Source organism: Macaca mulatta, chromosome 6 (genome assembly GCF_049350105.2).
Source record: "Macaca mulatta isolate MMU2019108-1 chromosome 6, T2T-MMU8v2.0, whole genome shotgun sequence".
In the NCBI taxonomy this organism is placed as follows: Eukaryota; Metazoa; Chordata; class Mammalia; order Primates; family Cercopithecidae; genus Macaca; species Macaca mulatta.
Window position 1 is genome coordinate 128,755,748 of NC_133411.1, and position 23,419 is coordinate 128,779,166.

The 23,419-nt window shown below is 39.8% G+C and overlaps 1 pseudogene across 1 annotated transcript; it reads left to right on the top strand.

The window, feature by feature from the left end:
- On the top strand, positions 1-5,885 carry LOC701266 (large ribosomal subunit protein uL10m pseudogene; annotated as a pseudogene). Its single transcript, XR_013418124.1, has one exon. The product of XR_013418124.1 is annotated as a large ribosomal subunit protein uL10m pseudogene (transcript).
- Positions 5,886-23,419: the final 17,534 nt, after the last annotated feature.

Consider the following 23,419-nt stretch of genomic DNA (forward strand, 5'->3'; position numbering starts at 1 on the left):
TTATTCTTCTTTTTGTTGTTTATTTTTGTGGTTTGGTGTGTTTCTGTATTGATAAAGTTTGATTCTTTTCTTTTTCTCATTTGTGTATCTACTATAGCAGTGAGTTTTATACCTTCAGTTGTTTTCCTTATGGTAATTATCATCCTTTTTTCCCTAGATACAAGATTTCTTCTAGCTAGCTCAAAGGCCTTTTGAAACAAAAGACCAGAGATTCTCTCACACAAGAGTAAGAAAGTGGAGTTTATTTTAAGACTATGTATTATAAGAACTAGAAATATATTTGAGTTCTGAAGCATCTTTAAAGTCCGGTTAGTCTTTTATAGCCAAGTTGGCAGGGCTAATTTTTTCACTAAGATAAAAGGGAGAGGTATTGTGGATAAGCTGTAGAATGCTTCAAGATTTATCCAGTACAGATTTATATGGAAGCTAGCCAGGTGTCTTTAGCACTTTTACAAAATTGTGTCAAACAGTTTCTTATTTATTTTAGGGTAGCTTAAAACTTGTTTCAGCTTCTATTTTTTGCATTATTGAAACATTCTATCATCAGTGCACTTCACAACAGACTCTCTTTTACAGTCCCTTAATATGTTTTGTAACTAAATGAAATATAGAATTAACTGGACATGAGGGAGATAGTTTATGATTAAGAAGAAGTGCCATTACCAAAATTTGTAATTTTATTTAGTGTAATTATTTATAGAAAATGGACTATTATCTTGGGATTTGGTGTTAACTATTCAAATTATGATATGCACAGAGACTTAAAATTATTGTAAATACAACAAGTTATCTAATTTAGTAGAGTTAATCAGCTATTGCACAAAGTCCTTAGTCATTTTTGTAAAAATCATAGCTGAGTATAATAATCAAAGATAGAAATTATTTTCATGGTATCCATCCACATTCATTCTGTAACGATGCTGTGGGTTGTAAAAATCCTGACAAAAGGGCTGTATTTTGTGTACTTTCAAGTGACTTTTTGTGGCAAAGTGTTTACTTGTATAATTTAAAAGCAAGTTCAGGTTTAAAAACAAGTACATTTGGATATGTATATGTGAAAATCAATTTTTCACCTTAGGATTTTAGAACTAGGTTCAATGACTATGTATTCTTTCAATGCTCAATGGCTTCTATTTTGTATATATATTTACCTTTACATGCCTGCCTAACAAATCTTAAAAATCAAGGCTATTACAGTGTGTTAGGTTTTAATATTCTGTATAGTCATATGAATTGCTTTCAACTAGTTTTAGCAACAAAAATAGCATTTTACGTTTTCATTCGGTGCCTTCACATCCTCCCAATAATACACTTTTTTTCCTTCTCTACCTCTTCTGAAATGGGTCTACTTTTTGCCAACTAAACAATAAAGAACATGTTTTAAGTATTGTTTTCCTTCACCTCAACTTTGGCCCAGACTGTTTTCTCAACTCTGATTATTATTCATGAATTTGGTCATGGGTTTGTTCTTACTTTTGAATTTTCCTCAGCTTTCTTTTGCTATTCTCTTTAATATGTGCCATTAACACATATATGTAAATACTTAAATTCTTCAGAAAAAATAAAATTGTGTTTTCTGCCTACTTTGTTAACAGTCTCTTAATATTCCCTGCCAGACACTGTGGCCATGGTAGGTTTTTAAAAACCTGTGGGAATGAATGACACCTGGTAAGCAGGTGTTCTCTGAGCTGATTTTCCACTGTGCCCATTGTTGATACCCTTGCTTTATGACCTGGTTTCTGACCTCAGATATTGGCTACTTTCTAAGACTCTGCTTAACTTTGGTGCCAGTGTGTCCCTTGATCTGACTTTCTTCTTAAATTTTTGCTATCTTGAACGGGGTTTTGTGGATAACCCCTTTCTTGTTTTTGAACTCTAATAAATTAAACTCCCCATAGCTAAATGATGACATATCCCTAACCTGGAGCTTTTACCAAGCAGCAGTTCTTTTTGGATCTCTCCTATTGAGGACTCTCTTTTTTCCCCAGGGCAGTCATTATGATTAATTCACAGGATCACAGGAGAGGACCTTTTAAGTCCATTTAGGTACATTCTGGAATGTAAGACTATACTGTGGAATAGTGGGATAAAATGTGTAAAATGCTCTCACAGGCATGCTTTATCTGTGAGGACCTGAGAGCAGAAAAGCTTTGGTAATTAATTTGATAGGTTCTGGGATGGGTATTGGACTTTGGTGGTGATAAGTGAAGAGATTGTTATTTGAATGTGAAGAGAGCTGTATGTGCTTTTCCATCTCTGAGCAGGGAGTGTAAAATCTATTTAGAGATGTAGCCATCAGCCAAAAGTGAGAAGTCTCTTAAAACAAGCAAAAAAGGCACTGCTAATAATTTTGATTCCTGCACCAAGTGCTCTATAAAAGTCGTGCTAAAAATGCCACTCTTAGCAAATTGTATTTCACTATAATTTAGAGCATGTTACAACTTCTTCAAGTGATGAAGCTAGAGAACAAAGTGTTTGAGAATGTTTAATATGGGGATTTACATTTGAGTTAACTAAGCTAAAAAAAAAATCCCCATAGAATTGAAATTATTGATAACTTATGTGATTACCATGGAAGCTTATTGGGATTCAGCATGAGAATACTACTTCCTAAGATGCAAAGAAATGTACATTATTGACATTAGATAAATCCATATAGAAGATATGTGGATCCTACTGGCCCTTAAATATTTACTTTTTAAAAAGTTACTGTTCTGTCCATTCTTGAGGTGGAGATGGCTGCGGCTATGGTGGTGATGCTGCGAGGGGGTCTCCTGCCCCAGGCGGGCCAGCTGCCTGCCCTCCAGACTGTCTGCTATGGCTCTAAGGCTGTTACCTGTCACCATCGTGTGATGCATTTTCGGCAACAGAAGCTGATTGCTGTGACTGAATATATCCCCCAGACACCAGCCGTCAACCCAACAAGTCTGCCATCTCCTCCCGGCCCCCAACAGGAGGCATCACTGGTAGCCCTAGAACTTACCACAGAGGGAGAAAGGTTGCCAGGAGAAGTGACAGCTGATGTACCCTTGGTTATTGCTTTCCAATTTCAGGAGACGGGCCTCATCAGGCTTCTCCACCGGGAGGTAGCAGCAGTTTCCCAGGACAACCAAATGATAACTGTTTGCCAGAAGGTGGCTCCGAGCGCAGAGGACAAGCTTCTTATGCGACACCAGCTGCGGAAACGCAAGATCCTGATGAAGGTCTTCCCCAACCAGGTACCGAAGCCCTTCCTGGAGGATTCCAAGTGCCAAAATCTGCTGCCCCTTTCTGTGGGGCACAACGTGCTGCTGGTCAGTGAAGAACCCAGGGTCAAGGAGATGGTCCGGATCTTAAGGACTGTGTCATTCCTGCCGCTGCTAGGTCGCTGCATCAGTGACACCATCCTCAGCAGGCAGGGCATTATCAACTACTCCAATCTCCCAAGCCTGCCCCTGGCACGGGGGGAGCTTGTAGTAGGCCTCATCCGCCTCACCGCCCAGACCCACTCCCTGCTCCAGCACCAGCCCCTGCAGCTGACCACCCTGTTGAACCAGTACATCAGACAGCAACGTGAGAAGGATTCTGTTTTGTCAGTCAATGGGAAGCCAGATCATCCTGACCCTGTTCCGGACTCTTACCCAGCCTGTTTAGCCAGCCCTGCCCATAAATACACTGTCCGATTGGCTGTGCTGTCCACCATGGGAGATGTGGAAGAACTTGGGGTGGGGGAGTGCGTTTGTCACTGGGCTTTACTAACACTGGACAATATCACTCCCACACTGGGGGAGTCATATTATCAGGTATAGGGTCACTTGGAGATGCAGAGGATTCCATTTCAAATGGAGGCTGTCAGTCACTGGTTTTGTCCTTAGTTTTCCTAACTCGGGACCCAATAGGAGCAAAGGTCCAAGGCAGAGAGACTGAAAAGATAAAGGCTATTACCCCTTGCCTCCTTGGTCACTGCCCCTTGCTGCAAGGGCTTCTGAGCCCACTCCCTTGGGGCACAAACTGCCACTGCCACAGTAGCTCAACCAAGCAGTCGTGCTGAGGATAGTACCTGGTGAGAGCCTGCTGTGTGCCAGGCTTTGTGCTGAGCGCTGTACCTGCGTTAGTTCCTTTATTCCTGACCACGTTGTACCCATTTCACAGAGAAGAAGCAGAGAAGTAGCTTGCACAAGGTCATGCAGTTAGTAAGTGGCAGAACAGGGACTTAAACCAGGCCCTCTCTGCTCTGAAGACCGCATCCTGAATGTCTACACTAGAGCTTCCTCATCAGGTTACCCAGAAGTGGGTCCCATCCACCATCCAGGTGTGCTCAGATGTTAGTTCTCCACCCTCGTGGTGTGCCATGCTATGGAAAGTTTGGGAGCACTGCTTTATGATAAAACAAAATGCATTCTACTTTCTCTATTTTGTGGTTTACACGGTTGTCCTTCCTGTATATTTATTCTCAGGGACTTCTCTGTCTTCTGACTTTCCTCACTCTCACTTCCCATCCTAGGAAAATCCTCTTCCCCTGTACCTGTTCCCACAAATGGCATCCCTCGCATGCTTGCCCTGTGAAAGGCAGCTGACAGCTGTGCCCACTAGCTAACATTTCTCTGGTGGTTCTGAACCAAAGGGCTGGGGGGAAACTAGGATTCTCAGTTAATGGGGGATTCTGAGGGCTCTAGAGTAGGAGGCCTCATGCAAGTCTCCTGAACCAGAAATTCCTAACAAAGGAGATTGGATGCTTAACTCAGAAAACAAACAAACAAACAAACAAAAAACCAAACAACAACAACAACAACAACAAAGTTACTTGTTTGACACTTGAAACAAGTTATGTCTAAAAGAGCAAATAAGGTATAAACTCTTAATTGGGGGTTATATTTCAGTGTAAGATGTGTATATTAAAGTTTCTTGTTGTGTAGACTAACTTTTTATTAATTGACCACTGTCCACAAATCATAGCAAACAGCTGCTTGCCACAGAAATGGAACTACTGCAAATTCTGGAAATGTCGCCACCTTGAGAAGATTGTTCATTGGAGGATATTAAATTGCAGGTTTACTTACAACACCTGGGAATGTTTCATCATTAGAAAATACCTAACTTAAAGTAAATTAAATTAATTCATACTCTGTTTAGTTCCAAAGAGTGTAAAGTCAGCATTGATGTAACTTTTCTGTAACTTCAAGGTTGCCTAAGGAGACAAGTGCATCCATCGTGGAGCCATCTCTGTGCCATCTGCTGACGTTTACGAGTAGTCACCAGAATCATTCACATTTCTGTAAGCAATATTCTTCTACACTGGGAAAGAAGTCCAGGCTGCACTTAGCCAACTTCTTGGCAGTTGTGAAAAACGTAGTAATCAGAGTAGTTGTCAGGCACCTTGATTGAACGTCTCCTTGTGACTATTTTGCATACGCACATTATGCTCAGTGATTATCATTTGGGAGGAAAGGTTAAGGCGAATAAGTTAGCATTTAGACTATTGATTAAAAAGAAAGAGAAGATTATTGCGGGAAGTCAGGGACCCCGAATGGAGGGACTGGCTGAAGCCATGGCAGAAGAACATAAATTGTGAAGATTTCATGGCTTCTGTCAGGGTGGATTTCCCTGATAGAAGATCTTGCCAATGAGTCAAAGAAAGAGTTTATCTAATTAACTTGCTGTTTTGCCCTGTACCTCAGACTGTAGTCAGCACACACACTGCCACAAAGACAGAACAGCATGGAGGAGGTCTTTTTTTTGATCCCTTTTGATCACTGAAGAGCCTCTGTTTACATATTGAGAGATCTGATAAACTCTGATTTGTATGTGCAGGTAGGTTGAGGTGTTTTGTCATAAATACCACAAAAACATTTATTCTAGTGAGATTCTGAAGGGAATATCATGAAAATAAACTATGTCTGCTGTTTCTCATGCTGATCTGTCAATGGTCTTGAAATTGAGAAAAATGAGATTTGAAAGGAAGCAATGGGAGAAGTTGGAGAAGGCAATTGGGGATGAGGGACAAGGAAAAGATAATATATCAACAAGTCAGAGTGATGGAAGGGCCCTAACAAAAATTTAATGGAAGAGAGTCCAATAAAACGAGAAATTAGAGAAACAAAGATAAATGGACAGAAAAGAAATATTTGGTGCCATTAAAAAAATCAGGATTCAAACTTTGTTTTTTCTTTTGTTGATTATTGTGAGCACTTTCTGTGCACCAGACACTGTACTAAATGCTTGGTCTTTTAATTTATTATTATATTTTCTTGTTACAACCATATGAGGAAGCAGTGAAGCTAATAGTGTTTGTTTATGTATTGTATTATTTGTTTAGAGACAGGGTCTTGCTTTGTTGCCCAAGCTGGAATGCAGTGGTGTGTTTATAGCTCTTTGCAGCCTCGACCTCCTGGGCTCAAGTGATCCTCCCACCTAAGCCTCCTGAGTAGTTGGATCTACTAGTGTGTGCCACCATGCCTGGCTGACTTTTAAACTTATTTATCTTTGTATGTTGCCTCGGCTGGTTTGGAACTCCTGAGTTCAAGCAATCCTCCTACCTCAGCCTCCCAAAGTGCTGAGATTACAGGCATGAGTCACTATGTCTGACGACTAATAATGTTAAATATGTGAACCCTAGAGCTTGAATATCTGGGTTGGAATCCCTGAGGTGCCACTTACTGGCTTTGTGATCTTGGGCGTAGTAAACTTTCCGTATCCCAGTTTCTTCATCTGTAAAATGGTGATAATAATAATAATGGCATATACTTAATAAGGATATGGTGAGGATTAATAGGCTGATGAGGATTAATTGGGTTAATAGGTGCGTGAGGATTAATATACAGAGCATTTAGAGCAGAGCCTACACATGGAAGTACTCAATGAAAGTTGACCACTGTTATTATTTTATTTTTGTTAGTATTCCAGTTTAATAGTTGATGCTTATAAAAGTCAAGGCACATTCTCAGGGGTCTTAATAAGTGTCAAATCCACGTGAATTTGTCTTAAAGATCCATGCTTTTAATTCATATTTTCCATATTAGTCTGTTCTCATGCTACTATGAAGAAATACCCGAGACTTGGTAATTTATAAAGAAAAGAGTTTTAATTGACTCACAGTTCTGCATCGCTGGGGAGACCTCAGGAAACTTACAATCATGGTGGAAGGCAGCTTTTCACAGGACGGCAGGAGAGAGAATGAGAGCTAGCAGAGGAAATGCCAGATTCTTATACAACCATCATATCTTGTGAGAACTCACTCACTATTATGAGAACAGCAGGAGACTGCCCCATGATTCAATTACCTTTCACTGAGTCCTTCCCATGACACATGGGGATTATGGAAACTATAATTCAAGATGAGATTTGGATGAGGACCCAGTCAAACCATAGCATTCTGCCCCAGCCCATCCCAAATCTCATGTGCTCACATTTCAAAGCACAATTATACCTTTCCCAACAGTTCCCCAAAGTCTTAACTCATTCTGGCATTAACTCAAAAGTTCAAGTCCAAAGTCTCATCTGAGACAAACAAGTTCCTTCCACCCATGTGCTGGTAAAATCAAACACAGGTTAGTTCCTTCCAAGAGACAATGAGGGTACAGGCACTGGGTAAATACACCTGTTCCAAGTGGGAGAAATTGGCCAAAACAAGAGTTACAAGCCCCAAGCAAGTCTAAAATCCAACAGGGCAGTAATTTAACCTTAAAGTTCCAAAATGATCTTTGACTCCATGTCTCACATTCAGGGCACACTGATGCAAGAGGTGGGCTTTCATGGCCTTAGGCAGCTCTGTCCCTGTGGTTTTGCAGGGTACATCCCCCCTCCCTGCTTTCATAGCTGGCACTGAGTGTCTGTGGCTTTTCCAGGTGCATAGTGCAAGCTGTTGGTGGATCTACCATTCTGGGGTCTGGAGGACAGTGGCTTTCTTTTCAAAGCTCCACTAGGCAGTGCCCCACTGAGGACTCTGTGTGGGGGCCATGACCCCACATTTCCCTTCTGCACTGCCCTAGCAGAAGTTCTCCATGAGGGCTTTGCCCCTGCAGCAGACTGCTGACTAGATATCTAGGCATTTCCATCATCCTCTGAATCTAGGTGGAGGTCCCCAAACCTCAGTTCTTGTCTACTGTGCACCTGCAGGACCAACACAATGTGGAAACTGCCAGAAGCAATGCCATGAGCTATATCTTGGCCCCTTTTAGCCATGGCTGTAGCAGCTAGGATTCAGGGCACCAAGTCCAGAGGCTGCACACAGCAAGGAGACCCTGGACCCTGGGCCTGGCCCAGGAAACCATTTTTCCCTCCTAGGCCTCTGGGTCTGTGATGGGAGGGGCTGATGCCAAGTTCTCTGAGATGCCCTGGAGACATTTCCCCATTATCTTGGTGATTAGCATTTAATTCCTCTTTACTTAAGCAAATTTCTGCAGCCAACTTCAATTTTTCCCCCAGAAAATGGGTTTTTCTTTTCTTCTGTATTGTCAGGCTGCAAATTTTCCGAACTTCTATGCTGTCTTCACTTGAATGCTTTGCTTAGAAATTTCTTCTGCCAGGTACCGTAAATCATCTCTCTCAAGTTCAAAGTTCCACAGAACTTTAGGGCAGGGGAAAAAAGCCATCAGTCTCTTTGCGGAAGCATAGCAAGAATGACCTTTACTCCAGCTCCCAACACATTTCCCACCTCCTTCTGAGGCCACTTCAGCCTAGACTTCATTGTCCGTATTACTATGAGCATTTTGGTCAAGGCCATTCCACAAGTCTCTAGGAAGTTCCAAACATCCCCACATCTTTCTTTATTCTTCTGAGCCCTCCAAACTGTTCCAGTCTCTGCTTGTTACCCAATTGCAAGGTCACTTTCACATTTTCAGATATCTTTACAGAATTACCCTATTCTGTGTGTACCAATTTACTATATTAGTCCATTATCATGCTGCTATGAAGAATTACCGAAGACTGCATGTTTTACAAAGAAAATAGATTTAATTGACTCACAGTTCCGCATGGCTGGGGAGGCTTCAGAAAACTTACAATCATGGTGGAAGTTCTTCCACCTTCTTCACTGGGTGGCATGAGAGAGAATGACACAGCAGGGGAAATGCCAGATGCTTATAAAACTATCAGAACTTGTGAGAACTCATTCAGCATCGGGGAAACCGCCCCCATGATTCAATTACCTCCCACTGACATGTGGGGATTATGGGAACTATAAGATGAGATTTGGAGGGTTGGGGGCACAGCTAAAACATATCATACTCTAAGGAGATGGAAGACCTGGTTTGTAATTCTAATGCTAATATTAGCAGTCTCTTTTGTAAGTTACTTAAATTTTCTGATTTGGCTTGAATTCCTTCATAAAGCAGATCCTATGTCAAGGGCTTGAGAAATAGTTCCCATGTATATAGTGTATATATACATATGTATATTATCAACTATTGTAACCCAATCCAATAAAGCAGAATAAGCATGATGAATTGGGAAGAGTGAAATGGGAAGGAAGGCAGCCCATCTAAGGATGCATTTTTAAGAAGATGTCTTGGGGGGAGATGGAGGTCAAAGCTGCTCTATACAATGTGCTTCACAATCATCCATCCACGGGGATGTGTGCACCTCTCATGGGGAAGATGGAAATATTTATCTACCAGTTACTATCCTCTGTTGATCGAAGGTTGTTCCAGGGTTGTTAATGCTCTCACACTTCCAGGTTTGCTCATGACTCAGCATAGACCAAACCTCATTGGACAGAGAAGCCTGGGGCAGAAAACAAATGAGAGGCAGTTCAGCTTGAGGGTCATTTTATCAAGCTGTATCTGAGGCACCACCGATTGCCACATAAATGGCTTGAGTAAAGTGACAGGCCAAGGGGATGTAAGATGAGTTATAAAATGTATTTGGCACACTCCTTTACATTAGCATACACATAGTTGGATTATGTAAGTTATTTGCTCTACATGTGTTGATATACATTTTCTGTTATTAGAACTATGTCAATGAGGAGATTAAATGAGATGTGTGTGAGAGCGCCCTGAAATATAATATAAATCATGTAGAGTATAGTACTGTTCATTTTATATTAAGATCTCCAAAATTGAAGGTTAAACAGTGGTTGAACTTTTTTTGTAAACTTACCAGTTTATAGTTACTTGTTAAATCAGTGCCTCCTCTTACTTTACTATATAACTGTATGTGGATTTCAGCACAAGAAAATTGCCTTGAAGACCCAACAAGACTAAATTCCAAATTGACATTGATGTGATCGTTGAATTGTAAAAGTCCAAATAATTAATCTGTCTAATGCCTACTCATTTGGCTACTTACTTTCTTGGATGCTCTACCCCTAATATTCCGAGGTAAAAATTAAGTAGAACAGAATAAAAGTTTATCCTAACTAGGTTAAAATGAGAGGCAGTGTGGCACTTCCTGTTCTTTAGTGGAAATCAATCTGTGTTTTCAGAACTAAAATACAACTTTGAAATGTTTAATCTAATGCGTTGTCTTCCTGCTTTATGCTTAAATTCTCACTTCTTCACTTAGCCACTAGGGGATGTTGGTCATATTGTTGAACCTTTCTGGGCTTCAAGTTCCTCACTGCAAAATTGGAATATTAATATTTAATCCAATGAATTGTTATGAGGATAACTATAATGTCTTTGGAAGAGTTCTTGGAACTTAAAGACACTCAGTAAGGGTTAACTGCTATTATTACAATTATTATCATCATTTGTTTGACAAAGATCTGCAGCTTTATTTTCTGAGGGTTTAAATGTAATGGTTATTTCTATTAACTCAATTTAATAATGAGCTTCTCTAATCTAACATTTTATATAAAACAAAAAGACTCTGAGAGTTGTCTTAATGTCCTGACTGAGAGATATTAAGTATAAAATCTTTTGACCCTTTGATGATCCTTCTGACATCAGGAAAGTACTTAGTCTTTCTAAAGTTGATTTTCTAACAGAAAAGTGATATCCCTGCCTGTATTTGTTTCAGCACTGTTATAAAGAACTACCTGAGACTGGCTAATTTAAAAAGAAAAGAGGTTTGAGTCACAGTTCCACATGGCTGGACAGGCCTCAGGAAACTTTCAATCATGGTGAAAGGCAAAGGGAAAGCAAGGCATGTCATCTTACATGGTGGCAGGAGAAAGGGAAAGAGAGAGAGAGTGAAGAGGAAAGCGCCACACTTTAAAATTATCAGAGCTTGTGAGAACTCGCTCACTATCATGAGAACAGTATAGGGGAAATCCACCTCTGTGATCCAATCATCTCCCACCCGGTCTCTCCCCTGACACGTGGGGATTACAGTTCTACATGAGATTTGGGTGGGGACGCACAGCCAAACCATATCGCTGCCCATAACTGATTTAGAAAAGACTTAAAAAGTCAAGTACCTTGAAGAGGAGTAATGATTTTGATGATAATGCTGTGTATTTATAAAAGTAGTTTTCCCCTCAAATAGTTTGATGTTATTTTTCTTCCATTTGAGTCACATGTTCTCTGTGAAGGAGATTAGGGCACACATAGCATCTATGTAACAGATCTCTGTCTCATAGCCTTATATAAAGGACTGTAAGTGCAGCCCAACGTAATGAAGAGTTTGATTTATTTTTTTGATGATTGACTGCTGATATCTTAAGCCTCACCCCTGCCTCTTTCCCTTCTGTCCCAGTTTTGTGCACACTGATAAGAAAGACTGGATACTTCCTCCTTTGGCCCCTGTGGGAAGTTCAAATCACATAAGCCCCTGCCTGGGCACAAGAACCCTCACGCCAGCCTCAGCTCCTAACCACCATAAAAACCTCATGTCAGTCTCCTTTCCCTGTTCTTGCAAGCCATTTTCAGTTCAGCTTGGGAAGCCAGCCCTGCTTCCCAGAAAGCCTCAGGTAATTAAGAAAGCTTCTCATAGCCTGATGGTATGTGTCATCAATCTTGGCATTCCAACTAAATATATTCTTCCACTCAACAGACTGTCTCTTTACTCTGTTGATTATTTTCTTTGCTATGCAGAAGCTTTCAAATTTGTAGTCCCATTTCCCTGTTTTTGTTTTTGTTGCCTGTGCTTTTAAGTCTTAGTCATACATTCTTTGCCTAGACCAAAGTTCAAGAGAGCATTCTCTAGGGTTTTCTCCAGCATATTTATATTTTTGGGTCTTATGTTTAAGTCTTTAATGCACCCTGAGTTGATTTTTGTATATATTGAAAGATAGGGGTAGAGTTTAATTCTTCTGCACATGGTTATATATTTTCCCAGTACCATTTATTGAAAAGGGTGTCCCTTTACAAGGGGTGTTCCCAATATAAATTTTTATCAGCTCTTTCAAAGATCAGTTGGCTGTAAATATGTGGCTTTATTTATAAGTTCTGTATTCTGTTCCATTGTTCTATGTATCCGTTTTTATAGCAGTACTATGCTGTTTTGGTTTCGGTAGCCTTATTATATATTTTGAAGTCAGGTAATTTGATGTTTCCAGCTTTGTTCCTTTTGCTTAGAATTGCTTTGGCTATTTGCCCAGTTGGTTATTTTCCCATTTTTTTTTTCTATTTCCTTTAAGAATGATGTTGGTGTTTTGATAGCAATTGCATTGAATCTGTAGGTTGTTTTGGGGAATATGGTCAATTTAATGATATTAATTCTTATGATCCATGAGCATGAGAATTTTTCCATTTGTTTGTGTCATCTTCAATTTCTTTCACCAGTGTTTTATAATTTTCCTTGTAGAGATCTTTCATCTATTTAGTTACATTTATTCCTAGGTATTTTACTTTTTTTGGTAGCTGTTATAAATCGGATTGCTTTCTTGATTTCTTTCTTGACTGGATCATTATTGGTGTGTATAAATGCTACTGATTTTTGTATGTTGAATTTGTATCTTTCAACTTCACTGAATTCATTTATCAAATTTAAGAGGTTTTTTGGTGGAGTCTTTAGGTTTTTCTAGATGTAAAATCATATTATCAGCAAAGAGGGACAATTTGAATTCCTCTTTTCCAATTTGGATGTCTTTCGTTTCTTGCTCTTACCTGATTGCTTTGGCTAGAGTTTTAGTAATATGTTGAATTAGGAGTGGTGAAAATGTGCATCCTTGTCTTGTTTCGGTTCTTAAAAAAAAAAAGTTGAAAGCCTTACAAAAAGGCTTTCAACTTTTCCCCATTCAGTATGATGCTAAATGTGGGCTTGTTGTATATGGTCTTTATTACCTTGAGGTATGTTCCTTCTATGCCTACTTTGTTAAGAGTTTTTATTTTGAAGGGATGCCAAATTTTATCCAATTCTTTATTTCCGTCTATTGAGATGATCATATGGTTTTTGTCTTTTCTTGTGTTGATGTAATGCATCACATTTTTAAATTTGCAAATGTTAAACTATCCTTGCATCTCTGGAAAGAATCCAAATTGATTGTGAGGTGTTATATTTTTGATATGCTGTTGGATTTAGTTTCCTAATATTTTGTTAAGCACTTTTGATTCTATATTCATCAGGGATATTGGCCTGTGGTTTTCTTTTTTTGTTGTGTCCTTGCCTGGTTTGGCAATAAGGTAGATGTTTGCCTCACAGAAAAAGTTAGGGAAAATTTCCTAATCTTCAGTTTTTGGGAAAAGTTTTAGGGAGACTGGAATTAGTTCTTTGTACTTTTGGTAGAATTGGCTGTGGATCCATTTGGTCCTGGGCTTTTCTTTGTTGGGAGACTTTGTAGTACCTATTCAATCTCACATCTCATTATTGATCTGTTCAGGTTTCCTATTTCTTCCTGATTCAATTTTGGTAGGTTGTGTGTTTTCAGGAATTTATCCATCTCATCTAGGTTTTCCAGTTTGTCAATGTACAGTTGTTCATAGTAGTCTCTGATGATCTTTCGTATTCCTGTATCAGTTGTAATGTCTCTTTTTTCATTTCCGATTTTGTTTATTTGGGTCTTTCTTGAATAGTCTAGCTAGTGGTTTATACATTTTGTTTATCTTTTAAAGGATGAACTTTTAATTACTTTCTGCTCTGATCTTTATTATTTATTTCTGCTAATTTTGGCTTGAGTTGTTCTTGTTTCTCCAGTTTCTTTAGGTGCTTTGTTAGATTATTAATTTGTACTCTACTTTTTTTTGATGTAGGTATTCATTGTTATAAACTTCCCTCTTAGCAAGGCTTTTGTTATCCCACAGGTTTTGGTATGTTGTTTCAATTTTCATTTGTTTCATGAAATGTTTTAATTTTCTTCTTAATTTTTTTTGTTTACCCAATGGTCACTTTAGGGAATGTTGTTTAATTTCTGCATATTTGTAGTTTTCAAGGCATTGATTTCTAATTGTATTCCCTTGTGGCCTCAGAAGATACTGAATATAATTAAAATTTTAAAAATTCATTGAGACTTGTTTTGTGGCCTACCATATGATCTATCTGGAGAATGTTCCATGTGCTGATGAAAAGAATGTTATTTTGAAGTTATTGGATAGAATGTTCTGCAAATGTCTGTTAAGTCCATTTCATATATTATGTAGTTTAATTCCAATACTTCTTTGTTTATTTTCTGTCTAGATAATTGGTCTAATGTTGAGAGTGTGGTGTTGAAGTCCTGCTATTATTGTATTGCTGACTATCTCTCTATTTAGATCTAGTAATATGTGCTTTATGAATCTGGGTGCTCCAGTGTTGGTGGCATATGTATTTAGAATTGTTATATCACCTCGCTGTATTGATCCCTTTATTGTTATATATATGTGATATATATATGTGATATATATGTGATATATATGTGAGATATATATGTGAGAGATATATATTATCTATCTATCTATCTATCTATCTATCTATCTATCTATCTATCTATCACAGTTTCTTTATCCACTGATTGATGGGCATTTGGGTTGGTTCCATGATTTTGCAATTGTGAATTGTGCTGCTATAAACATGTGTGTGTATATGTCTTTTTCATATAATAACTTCTTTTTCCCTAGGTAGATACCCAGTAGTACGATTGTTGGATCCAATGGTAGTTCCACTTTTTGTTCTTTAAGGAATCTCCACACTGTTTTCTATAGTGGTCGTACTAGTTTACATTCCCACAAGCAGTGTAGAAGTATTTCCTGATCACTGCATCCATGCCACATCTCCTGTTTTTTGATTTTTTTGACTGTGGTCATTCTTGCAGGAGTAAGGTGTTATTGCATTGTGGTTTTGATTTGCTTTTCCCTGGTCATTAGTGATGTTGAGCATTTTTTTGTATGTTTGTTGGCCATTTGCATATCTTCTTTTGACAATTGTTTATTCATATCCTTAGCCCACTTTTTGATGGGATTATTTGTCTTTTTCTTACTCATTTGTTTGAGTTTGTTGTGGATTCTGGATATTAGTCGTTTGTCAGATGTATAGACTGTGAAGACTTTCTCCCACTCTGTGGGTTGTCTGTTTACTCTGCTGACTGTTCCTTTTGCCATGCAAAAGCTCTTTAGTTTAATTAGTTCCAGCAGTTTATCTTTGTTTTTATTGCATTTGCTTTGGGATTCTTGGTCATAAAATCCTTGCCTAAGCTAATATCTAGAAGTGTTTTTCCAATGTTATCTTCTAGAATTTTTGTAATTTCAGGTCTTAGGTTTAAGTCCTTAATCCATCTTAATTTTTGCATAAAGTGAGAGATGAGGATCCAGTTTCATTCTCCTGCATGTGGCTAGCCAATTACCCCAGCACCATTTGTTGAATAGGGTGTCCTTTCCCCACTTCATGTTTTTGCTTGCTTTGTTGAAGATCAGTTGGCTGCAAGTATTTGGGTTTATTTCTGGGTTCTCCATTCTATTCCACTGATCTATGAACCTATTTTTACACCAGTACCATGCTGTTTTGGTGACCATGGCCTTATAGTATAGTTTGAAATCAGGTAGTGTGATGTGTCTAGATTTATTCTTTTTGCTTAGTCTTGCTTTGGTTATGCAGGCTCTTTTTTGTTTCCATATGAATTTTAGAATATTTTTTCTAATTCTGTGAAGAATGATGGTGGTATTTTGATGGAGATTGCATTGAATTTGTAGATTGCTTTTGGCAGTGTGGTCATTTTCACAATATTGATTCTACCCATCCATGAGCATGGGATGTGTTTCCACTTGTTCGTGTCATCTATTATTTCTTTGAGCAGTGTTTTTTAGTTTTTCTTGCAGAGGTTATTCACCTCCTTGGTTAGGTGTATTCCTAAGTATTTTAATTTTTTGCAGCTATTGTAAAAGGGGTTGAGTTTTTGATTTGATTCTCTACTCAGTCAGTGTTGGTGTATAGAAGAGCTACTGACTTGTGTACATTAATCTTGTATCCAGAAACTTTGCTGAATTGTTTAATCAGTTGTAGGAGCTTTCTGGAGAAGTCTTTAGGGTTTTCAAGGTAAACAATCATATCGTCAGCAAACAGTGATGGTCTGACTTCCTCTTTATGGATTTGGATGCCCCTTATTTCTTTCTCTTGTCTGATTGCTTTGGCTAGGACTTCTAGTGCTATGTTGAACAGGAGTGATGAGAGTGGGCATTCTTGTCTTCTTCCAGTTCTCAGAGGGAATGCTTTCACCTTTTCCCCATTCAGTATTATGTTGGCTGTGGGTTTGTCAGAGATGGCTTTTATTACATTAAGGTATGCCCCTTGTATGCTGATTTTGCTGAGAGTTTTAATCATAAAGCAATGCTGGATTTTGTTGAATGCTTTTTCTGCATCTATTGAGATGATCATGTTATTTTTGATTTTAATTCTGTCTATGTGGTATATCACATTTATTGACTTGTGTATGTTAAACCATCCCTGTATCCCTGGTATGAAACCCACTTGATCATTGTGGATTATCTTTTTGATATGTTGTTGGATTCAGTTAGCTAGTATTTTCTTAAGGATTTTAGCATCTATGTTCATTAGGGATATCAATCTGTAGTTTTCTTTTTTTGTTATATCCTTTCTGGCTTTGGTATTAGACTGATGCTGGCTTCATAACATGAATTAAGGAGGGTCTCTTCTTTCTGTATCTTGTGGAATAGTGTCAAAAGAATTGGTACCAATTCTTCTTTGAATGTCTGGTAGAATTCTGCTGTGAATCCTTCTGTCCTGGATGTATTTTTGTTGGTAATTTTTAAATTACCATTTCAATTTCACTAGTTGTTATTGGTCTGTTCAGGGCATCTAAGGCATCTAATTCTTCCTGATTTAAGCTAGGAGGGTTGTATTTTTCCAGGAATTTATGCATGTCTTCTAGGTTTTCTAGTTTATATGTGTAAAGATGTTCATAATAGGCTTGAATGATCTTTTGTATTTCAGTGATGTCAGTTGTAATATCTCATGTTTTGTTTCTTAGTGAGGTTATTTGGATTTCTTCTCTTCTTTTCTTGGTTAATCTTGCTAACAGTCTGTCAATTTATTTATTTTTTAAATAATAAAGATTTTTGTTTCATTTATCTTTCTTTTTTTGTTAGTTTCAATTTCATTTAGTTCTGCTCTAAACTTGGTTGTTTTTTCTTTTGCTGAGTTTGGATTTAGCTTGTTCTTATTTCTCTAGTTCCTCGAGCTGTGACCTTAGAATGTCAGTTTGTGCTCTTTTAGTCTTTTTAATGTAGGCGTTTAGGGCTATGAACTTTCCTCTTAGCACTACGTTTGCTGTATCCCAGAGGTTTTGGAAGGATGTGTCATTATTGTCATTCAGTTTGAAGAATTTTTAAATTTCCATCTTGATTTCATTTTTGACCCAATGCTCATTCAGGAGGAGGTTATTTAATTTCCATGTATTTTCATGGTTTTGAAAATTTCTTTTAGGATTGATTTCCAGTTTTATTCCACTGTGGTCTGAGAGAGTGCTTGATATAATTTCACTTTTCTTGAATTTATTGAGGCTTATTTTATGGTCTATCATATGGTCTATCTCAGAGAAAGTTCCATGCACTGTTGAATAGAATATATATTCTGCAGTTGTTGGATAAAATGTTCTTTATATATCTGTTAAGTCCATTTGCTCCAGGGTATAGTTTAAATTCATTGTTTCTTTGTTGACTTTCTGTCTTGATGACCTGTTTAGTGCTGTCAGTGGAGTATTGAAGTCCCCCACTATTGTTTTGTTGCTGTCTAACTCATTTCTTAGGTCTCTTGTAATTGCTTTATAAATTTGGGAGCTCCAGTGTTAGGGGCATATGTGTTTAGGATTGTGATATTTTCCTGTTGGATAAAGCTTTTTATAATTATGTAATGTCCCTCTTTGTCTCTTTTGTCTGACATAAGAATAGCTACCCCTGCTTGCTTTTGGTGTCCTTTTGCATGAAATGCCTTTTTCTACTCCTTTACTTTAATTTATGTGAGTTCTTATGTGTTGGGTGAGTCTCCTAAAGACAGCAATACTCTTTTTGTGATGAATTTCCCAGGTATTCTTTGTGCTGCTTGTATTTGGATGTCTAGGTCACTAGCAAGGCCGGGGAAGTTTTCCTCGATTATCCCCCCAAGCCACTAACCTCCTGAATTCTTTTTCAGGTAAATCAGGGATTTCTTCTTGGTTTGGATCCATTGCTGGTGAACTAGTGTATTATTCTGGCAGTATTGAAGAACCTGGTTTTGTCATATTACCAGGGTTGGTTTCCTGGTTCTTTCTTATTTGGGTAGGCTCTGTCAGAGGGAAGGTTTAGGGCTGAAGGCTATTGTTCAGATTCTTTTGTTCCATGGGGTGTTCTCTTGATGTAGTACTCTCTACTCTTTCCTATGGATGTGGCTTCCTGTGAGCTGAACAGCAGTGACTGTTGTCTCTCTTTTGGGTCTAGCCACCCAGTGTGTCTACTCAGCTTCAGACTGGTACTGGAGGTTGTCTGCATAGAGTCCTGTGATGTGAGCCATCTATGGGTTTCTCAGCTGTGGATACCTGCACCTGTTCTGGTGGAGGTGGTGTGGGGGGTGCAATGGACTCTGTGAGGGTTCTTAGCATTAGTGATTTAATGCTCTACTTTTGTGCTGGTTATCCTCCTGACAGGAGGTGGCATTTTCCAGAAAGCATCAGCTGTAGTAGTATGGAGAGGCAATGGAAGTGGGCAGAGCCCTAGAACCCCCAAGATTATATACCCTTTTTCTTCTGCTACCAGGATGGGTAGGTAAGGACCATCAGGTGGGGGCAGGGTTATGCATGTCTGAGCTCAGATTTTCCTTGGGCAGGTCCTGCTGTGGCTGCTGCGTGGAATTGGGGTGAGATTCCCAGGTCACTGGAGTTGTGTACCTAAGAGGATTATGGCTGCCTCTGCTGAGTCATGCAAACTTTCAGGGAAGTGGGAGAAAGCCAGCAGTCTCAGGCCTCACCCAGCTCCCATAAAAACTGAAAGGCCACCGTCCCCCGGCCAGTAACCCTGAGTCTATTTCCAGGTGGAGGGTGAGATGGGCTTGAAAACTTGCCCCAGGCTAACCTCCTCCCAGCTGCAGAAAAAAAAGGACTTGGTTCTTTCCCCACCTGTGCAGTGTGCACATGGGATTTGTGCCCTCCCCTGAGTTCTGTCCAGGTAACTTCTCACCCTGCTCAAATTGTTACAAAGTTCGGCTAGAGATTTCCTTCACCCTGTGGAGTTTTATCCCCTGCTCCTCTGGCCACCCACCTGATAGATCCCTGTGGTGCTAAGCAGAAATGGCCGGTTAGGGAACCCAGTGAGCTCCTAGGGCCTTTCTGCTGCTTCCTCTACCCCTGTATTTCACTCGACTCTCTAAATTGACTCAGCTCCAGGTAAAGTTGGAACCTTCTCCCATAAACAGAGCTTGAGCTTCTCCAGTGGGGGTGTGTGTTTGGGAGAGGAGGCTCTCCGTTTCCCACTTCCACAGTTGGGGTACTCACAGTATTTGGGGTGTCTTTTGGATCCTGCAGGAGCAGTCTTCTTCCTTCAGAGGTTCTGTGGGTCCTCTTAGAATTGCTGGTTTGTTCTTGCAGTCGATCTGGAGCTAAAATTCACAATGTGAGCCTCCACATGCTGTTCTGTCCGGAGCTGCAGTCTAGTCCTGCCTCCCATCTGCCATGATGACCTGCTATTCTCTATTTGGTTCTTTTTTCAAATATCTTTCTTTTTGGTAAATTTCTCATTTATATTCTGAATTGTTTTTCTTATTTCTTTGTATTGGTTTTCAGAATTCTCTTTGATCTATGTTTCTTTAAAATCAATATTTTGAATTCTTTATCTGGATTTCAAAAATTTCTTTTTGATTAAATCTATTGGCCAGGCTTGATGGCTCACACCTGTAATCCCAGCACTTTGGGAGGCCAAGAGGGGTGGATCACAAGGTCAGGAGATCAAGACCATCCTGGCTAACACAGTGAAACCCGGTCTCTACTAAAACTACAAAAAATTAGCTGGGCATGGTGGCACACACCTGTAGTCCCAGCTACTCAGGAGGCTGAGGCAGGAGAATTGCTTGGGAGGCGGAGGTTGCAGTGAGCTGAGATCGTGCCACTGCACTCCAGCCTGGGTGACGGAGTAAGACTCCATCTCAAAAAAAAAAAAAAATCTATTGCTGGAAAATCTTTGTGTTACTTTGGAGGTTTATATTTCCTTGCCTTTTCATGTTCCTTGTGTCCTTACATTGATCTTACATTGATATCTGTGTATCTGGTGTAACAGTCACTTCTTCCTATTTTTGAGTTTACTTGGAAAGAGGAGGACTTTTTCTTGAAGTTGGAGCTACGGTGTGGTTGGGTAGGGTATTTTAGCTTTTATTCGGGTTGCATACAGTAGTGCAGTCACCGTATGATTTCTTTGTCTATAAATAGCATTGGTGGCATCTGTGATTTCCTCATTGGGTGAGAGTGCAGTTATTAGTGGAGGCTGTGGTGAAGTTGTGCTGGGGATCAGGATGCCCAGTGAGGCAGGGATCGGGGTGCCCAGTGAGGCACTCTTTGGGTCCCAGCAGTTGCAGTAGTGGGGTGAGTGTGCCTATCATTTTGCCCAGGGAAGTGTATTCTGGAACTCATGTTGGTGGTTACTGGCAGGCTGAGTTTTGGGTCTCATGGTGGCTTGCTTGGATGCTGGTAGTGGCAGTGGTGGACCAGGGGGGTGGATGGGTTCTTAGGCTCCTGGGAAGCTGGCATAGCATTGGTGGTGGAAGTAATGGTGGAGGGACAATTTCATGCTGTGATGAGCTGGGCAGGCCAGTGTCTAGGCCTTTTAGTTGGTTCCTGCAGGTAGGTGCCATCTGAAGTGGTAGTGACTATGTGTTTAGGCCCAACCTCAGGTGCTCAGGAGGAGTGCTCAGGTTCCCAAAGTGCTGGATTGGGTTGGGCAGTCCCCAGGATTCCCGGCTATATGCTCTGTCTTGGAGGGGGTAGTGAAACTAGGCTGGGTGGGTTTGTGCTCAGGTCCGCAATGGTGAAAGCATGCATCAGCTGTTGTGGGTGGAGATGGGGCAATTCCCAGGCAGGCAGTGTGTTCAGGTGAGGGGTGGTAGCAGCTGTGCTAAGACTCTGCCACTGGAAGGGATGAAGTCATCCTCAGTGGACACAGCCTAGTCTGTTGGGTGGGAAACACACGTTTCTCTAATGCCACAGTCCCAGCAGGGCTCACCCACCAGCCCTTGCAGTGGTAGACTGTGTCTAGCTTGGGTTCCCACTCTGGCTGCAGGAACCTCGACTTAGGTGGCGACCAAGTTCCAGTGGCAACTTACACCCTACTCATGTCCCAGTCTCTATCCTGGCTGTGCTCACTTCTCAGCACCAGCAGCTGCAGCGCATGCCTCGTCTGCTTCTTCTCCTTGGCTGCAGCAGCATTCCCAGCTCACTCCTCAGTTCCAGCAGTGACAGCCCAAGTTTCCTTAATGCTTCAGATCTGGCACTACTGGGTCCTAGGACAGCATGCAGTCTGCCAAAGGGTAGGTTTGAAAATGGCTCCTTGCTATAAGCCACTTAGATCTCAGAAAGGGTGTGAGGACACAGTGTGAGCTCCCTCCCTGAAGTAGTTCCATCCCATGTTCTCCTGGCAGCTCCATATGTTACTTTCAGGGGTTGGGAGGGTTGAGAATTCTCTCATGGCTAGGTTTGCACAATTCTACAGTGAGGATGTGGGCCACTGGAGCTCTGTCACCTACGCTTTCCCAGCTCCCAGCCAATCCTGGCCAGGCAGGCTGCCTCTCTCTCTTTTAATTCCCTGTTTTTGGTGCTTTCTGTTACTTCTCTGTTGAATTCCAGTGTTTCCCCTTGGATAATGTATTCAAAGTGTGACTGTCTATACATTATTTTGGTTCTTCTAAGTGCAGGGGATGGGCATGAAGTACTTCTAGTCAGCCATCTTGAAGTACCCTCCTCATTGAGAGGTGTTTATTGTTCTGTCTTTAAACCTTTTTTTTTTTTTTAACAGATTAAAAAATAAAAAATTATGGTTAAAAGCCTAAGATAAGCAGCAACAGAAACAATGACAAATGAACTACAGAGGAGTGCTGATAGCACCAAAATTTCTATGTTACTTTCTCTGAAAGTTTAATAGATGTCAACAGAATGCAATGCTTGTGTTTGTATCTGGCAATTATTCTTAATGTATAAAATAAGGAGCAATTATTATTATGTCAAAAGAGCTACTGCATAACAACCTGTGTTCATTAATCAATGTTATATTCTTCTACCACTGACATCTATCTGAATTACTGTGCCCAGAAAACATAGTAAATATATGCTCTCTGCCTACAAGGATAAATAGACAACTGACTTGGAAATCAAAAGATTTATGGTTGCTGCAAACTCTTTATTGTGATATCTCATTAATATCAGATTTGATTTGAGAGCATCATGCTTGAACTGCAAGCGAACCCTGACTTTTATGATTGGAGAGACATATGCGAGACTCACCTGTGATTAACATCTCTGCTCAAATAAGAGCAACTGCTTGAGGATGACATTTCTGAGTTGTTCAGCTTGTCGTTATTTCATCTGAAAACAGCAGTAATTCTTTGTCCTGCTCCCATGCCCCAAGAAAATAATTGGTGTGCTCATTATCTTTTAAGAGCCTGAAGGAATTTATCTTATTAAGACTATGGGAAAATGAATAGTTATCCAGCTCTGTTTGACTTTGTAAAGCCTTTTCGCAAGTTGTTATACTGCCCTGTGCCAAATCTTTTTCCGTTTCTGTAGTACCTTTTTTTTTTTAAAGATGACAAGTTATTGTTCTTTTCCTTTGCTGGAAGACTCCCTGTATGAAGAGGGATTGCCACCGAGTGTAGTATTATAAATTTAGGGTAAAACATTTGTAAGAGAATGCTCCAGCATTACATATTCCATCCTTGGCCCATGTGAGATGAAGCTATTACCATGATGTTATGTGTTTGTTGACATTTATTACATAGCATTTTTGTGTAATTTCTTGTTTGCTCGCAAAAATGCTTCTTGAATTTCAGTCTTTATTTTACAACAAATCATTTTTCTATGGTAGAGAACATAGCTTGCTCTACATAAAAATGAAAACCCACAAGACATTTTAATGTACACCATGAATTTAAGCAATATGAGTTTTGGGATATTTATCTCTGA